Here is a 5,454-nt window from a genome sequence, read left to right on the forward strand (position 1 = left end):
CTCATTAATAGTGTCAGGTCTTGGTTCCTCCGCCTTGAGCTGAATCCCATTTTGGGCATGTCACTGGACCTCCTTTTTCTCAGGCTTCTCCATTTACATCACTGCAGTCTTTCAGACAGGAACACTTACGGGTTAGAGGAATGACAGTGGGATGGCAACCCTATCCCACAATGATGCTCTGCCTTTCTTCTGGAGTGGGCTCCACAAGTTCCCTCTCCCCACCCTAGGGCATTACATATAAGGTCCCTCCCTTTGAGTTCTGAGAGTCTCTCACCAACCAGGTTTCTGGTATATTCTGGACACTCCCCCCCAACTTCCTACCTCCCAAGGTTGCCTGCTTCCTTTCTTTCTGTTGGCCCTCAAGTCTTCAGGATTTTCCCTCCACTCAATAACAAATCATGTAACTCTCTTCTTTCTCTACCCCCTGTACTCTTTCTCTCCCAAGTCCTTTCTTCCCTCTCCCCTGTGGCTGCTTTCTTATCCCTCCCAATTAGGACTAAGGTGTCCTTGGGTCCTTCACTTTGTTGAACTTTTTGAGTTCTTTGAACTGTATCTTGGTTACTCTCTATTTTTGTTGGTTAATATACTAATATTTATTGGTGAGAATATACCATGCATGTCCTTTTAGGTCTGAGGCATCACTTAGGATGATATGTTCTAGTTCCACTTATCTACAAGCAAAACTCAGGATGTCCTCATTCTTAATAACAGAGTAGTGTTCTATTGTGAAAATGAATGTGGCATTTACATTTTTTGTATCCATTGTCATCGGGCATCTGGCTTTTTTTTCAGACACTGGCTATCAGAAACAAAGTCACTAGGAAAATAGTGGAACATATGCTTCTGTGGCAGGGCGGAACATCTTTTGGGTATATTCCCAAGATTGGTATTGCTGGGTATTTTGGTAGATTTATTTCCAATTTTTTTTTTTACTTTAGTATATTTCAATTGTTATTCCCCTTCCCGATTTCCAGGCCAATATCCCCCTAACCCTTCCCCCTCCTCTTCTCTATGGGTGTTCCCCTCCCCATTACTGCCCTTCCCCCAACAATCACTTTCACTGGGGCTTCAGTCTTGGCAGGACCAAGGGCTTCCCCTTCCACTGGTGTTCTTACTAGGCTATTCATTGCTACCTATGAGGTTAGAGCCCAGGGTCAGTCCCTGTATAGTCTTTGGGTAGTGGCTTAGTCCCTGGAAGCTCTGGTTGCTTGGCATTGTTGTTCATATTGGGTCTCGAGCCCCTTCAAGCTCTTCCAGTCCTTTATCTGATTCCTTCAATGGGAACCCGTTCTCAGTTCAGTGGTTTGCTGCTGGCATTCGCCTATGTATTTGTTGTATTCTGGCTATGTCTCTCAGGGGAGATCTACATCCAGTTCCTGTCGGCCTGCACTTCTTTGCTTCATCCATCTTATCTGGTTTCGTGGCTGTATATGTATGGTCCACAAGTGGGGCAGGCTCTGAATGGGTGTTCCTTCTGCCTCTGTTCTAAACTTTGCCTCCTTATTCCCTCCCAAGGGTATTCTTATTCCTCTTTTATAGAAGGAGTGAAGCATTCACATTTTGGTCACCCTTCTTGAGTTTCATGTGTTCTGTGCATCTAGGGTAATTCAAGGATTTGGGCTAATAGCCGCTTATCAATGAGTGCATACCATGTGTGTTTTTCTGTGATTGGGTTACCTCACTCAGGATGATATTTTCCAGTTCCATCCATTTGCCTATGAATTTCTTAAAGTCATTGTTTTTGATAGCTGAGTAATATTCCATTGTGTAGATGTACCACGTTTTCTGTATCCATTCCTCTATTGAAGGGCATCTGGGTTCTTTCCAGCATCTGGCTATTATAAATAAGGCTGCTATGAATCTAGTGGAGCACATGTCTTTGTTATATGTTGGGTCATCTTTTGGGTATATGCCCAAGAGAGGTATAGCTGGGTCCTCAGGTAGTTCAATGTCCAATTTCCTGAGGAACCTCCAGATTGATTTCCAGTGTGGTTGAACCATCCTGCAATCCTACCAGCAAAGGAGCAATGTCCCTTTTTACCTACATCCTTGTCAATAAGTGCTGTCACCTGAAATTTTGATCTTAGCTATTCTGATTGGTGTAAGGTAGAATTTCAGTGTTGTTTTGATTTGCATTTCTCTGATCACTAAAGACTTTGAACATTTTTTAAGTGCTTCTCAGTCATATGAAATTCCCTGTTGTGAATTCTTATTTTAGTTCTATATCTCATTTTTTGATTGGGATATTTGGGTTTTTTTTTTTTTTTTTTTTTTTTTGTTGTTTAGCCTCTTCAATTCATTATGTACTTTGAATATTAAACCTCTTTTGGATATGGGGTTAGTGAAGTCTTTTTTTTTTAACCAATATTCAGTTTACCTATTTGTCTTATTCACTATGCTCTTTGCCTTACAGAATCTTTCCCGTTTTGTAAGGTACCATTTATCAATTCTTGATCTTAGACCTTGAGTTATTGGAGTTCTATTTAGTAAATTTCCCCTATGCCAATGAGTTCAAGGCTTTTTCCCACTTTCTCTTCTATTAAATTGAGTATATCTGGTTTTATGTTGAGGTCTTTTAGCAACTTGGACTAGAGCTTAGTGCAAGGTGACAAATATGAATCTATTTTCATTATTCAACATACAGATAGACAGATAGATCGGCATCATTTATTGAAGATACTTCCCTTTTCCTTTGAATATTTTTAGCTTCATCATCAAAAATTAAGTTTGCTTTAAATATGTGGTTTTATTTATGGTTCTTCAGTTATATTCCATTGATCAATGTGTCTGTGCAGTTTTTTACACTATTTATCTGTAGTATATCTTGAGGTCAAGGTTGGAGATTCCCCAGACATTCTTTTATTGTTATGAATTGTTTTGGTATTCTGGGCTTTTTGCCATAACAGATGAATTTGAGAATTGCTCTTTCCATGTCTTTGGGGAATTGTGTTTTGATTTTGATGGGAATTGCATTGAATCTGTAGATTGCCTTTGGTAGGTTGGCCATTTTTACTATTTTAATTCTGCCAATCCATGAGCATTGGCTATCTCTCCATTTTGTGAGATCTTTGATTCTTTCTTGAGAAGCTTGAAGTTCTTATAAAGACCTTTTACTTGTTTGGTTAGAGTTACCCCACCCAAGATATTTTACATTATCTGTGGTTATTGTGAAGGGAGTTGTTTCCCAAACTTCTTTCTCAGTATGTTTATTGTTTGTATCAAGGAAGCCTACTGATTTATTTGAGGTAATTTTATATCTGGTCACTTTGCTGAAGTTGTTTATCAGATGGAGAATTTCTGTGGTAGAATTTTTGGGGTCATTTATGTATACTATATATTTTGATCTCTTTTTGTTGTCTTATTTTTCTAGCTAGCAATTTGAGTACAATATTGGATAGATATAGGGAGAATGGGCATCCTTGTCTTGTCCCTAATTTTAGTGGGATTGCTTCAAGTATCTCTACATTTAATTTTATATTGGCTGTTTTTTTGAGTAAATTGCTTTTATTATGTTTATGTATGGGCCTTGAATTACTCTCCTCTCAATACTTTTAACATGAATTGTGTTATATTTTTATCAAATGTTTTTTTCTGCACCTAAAAAAAAATCATGTGATTTTTTTCCTTTAAGTTTATGTAGTGGATTGTAGTAATTGATTTTCATATACTTAACCAATCTTGCATCCCTGTGATGAAATATACCTGATCACAGTGTTGATGGTTTTCATGTGTTCTTTGATTCAGCTTCCAAGATTTACTGAGTATTTTTCATGGATATTCATAAAAGACCTTTGTTCTCTGTTTTGAATGGGTCCTTGTGTGGTTAGTTTACCTATTAGAGTAATTATGGCTTCATAGAATGAATTATGTAATGTTCCTTCTGTTTCTATTTTATGAAATATTTTGTGGAAAATTTGTATTAGGTCTGGTAGAATTCTTCTCTAAAACTGTCTGGCCCTGGACTTTTCTTGGTTGGGAGGTTTTTTAATGACTTCTATTTCCTTATGGGATATGGGGCCTGTTTAGATAGTCTACCTCCTCGATTTAACTTTGGTATGTGTTATCTGTCTAGAAAACCATTCATTTCATCTAGATTTTCCACTTCTGTTGAGTATAGGCTTTTGTTGAGTGTAGGCTTTTGTTGTAGGACTGGATGAATTTTTGAATTTCTGCCCTTTCTGTTGTTATGTCTTCCTTTGCATTTCTTATTTTGTTAATATGGATGCTGACTTTGGATCCAGTAGTTAGTTTGGGCAGGGGTTTATCTATATTGGTGATTCTCTCAAAGAACCAGATTTGGTTTTATAGATTCTTTGCATTCTTCTCCTTTTTTTTTTCTATTTGTGTGATTTCAGCCTTGAGTTGAACTATTTCCTTCCTTTCACTCCTCTTTGGTCAGTTTGCTTCTTTTTGTTCTAGAGCTCTCAGGTGTGTTGTTAAGATTCTAGTGTAAGATCTCTCCAGTTTCTTTACCAGGACAATTTTTGGTATGAATTTTCCTCATTGTTCTGCTTTCATTGTGTCCCAAATGTTTGGGTATCATGTGTTAACATTTTCATTTAATCCCAGGAATTCTTTAATTTCTTTATTTTTTGCCTGACCATGTTATGAGTTTAGAGTTGTTCAGTTTACATGTGCATGTGGACTTTTTTTCCTTTTCTTTTTTGTTTCTTTTTCTTTTTCTGCTGTTATTGAAGACCAGGCTTAGGACATGATGATCTTATAGCATACATGGGCTTATTTCAATATTCTTGTATTGTTTGAGGGTCAATTATATGGTAAGTTTTGGTGAAAGTACCATGAGGTGCTGAGAAGAAGGTATATTCTTTTGTTTTATGGTGAAGTGCTCTGCAGATATCTGTTAAGTCCCTTGGGTTCATAACCTCTATTAGTTTCACTGTGTCTCTGTTTAGTTTCTGTTTCAATGACTTGTCCATTGGTGAGAGTGAGGTGTTGGAGTCTCCCACTATTATTGCGTGAGGTTCAATGTTGGTTTTGAGCTTTAGTAAAGTTTCTTTTATAAATGTGATTACCTTTGCATTTGAGTCATAGATGTTCAGAATTGAACCTTTCTCTTGGTTGGTTTTTCAGTTGATGAATCTGAAGTGTTCTTCCTCATCATGCTTGATATCTTTTGGTTGAAAGTTTATTTTATTGGGTATTAGGATGGCAACTCCAGCTTGTTTCTTGGTACCATTTGCTTGGAAGACCTTTTGTCTATCCTTTAACTTGAGAAAGTCTCTGTCTTTGTTATGGAGGTGTTTTTCTTATATGAAGCAAAATACTGGATCTTGTTTGGGTGTCTACTCTATTAGTTATGTCTTTTTACAGATGAGCTGAGTCCATCTTTATTGAGAGATATTAAAGATAGAAGACTGTTGGTTCCTGTCATGTTTGTTTTTGTATGTGGATTTATTTACTTGTGGATCTCTCCTTTTGGCTTTGTTGTAAGAT

Source organism: Rattus rattus, chromosome 3 (assembly GCF_011064425.1).
Source record: "Rattus rattus isolate New Zealand chromosome 3, Rrattus_CSIRO_v1, whole genome shotgun sequence".
Lineage (NCBI taxonomy): Eukaryota > Metazoa > Chordata > Mammalia > Rodentia > Muridae > Rattus > Rattus rattus.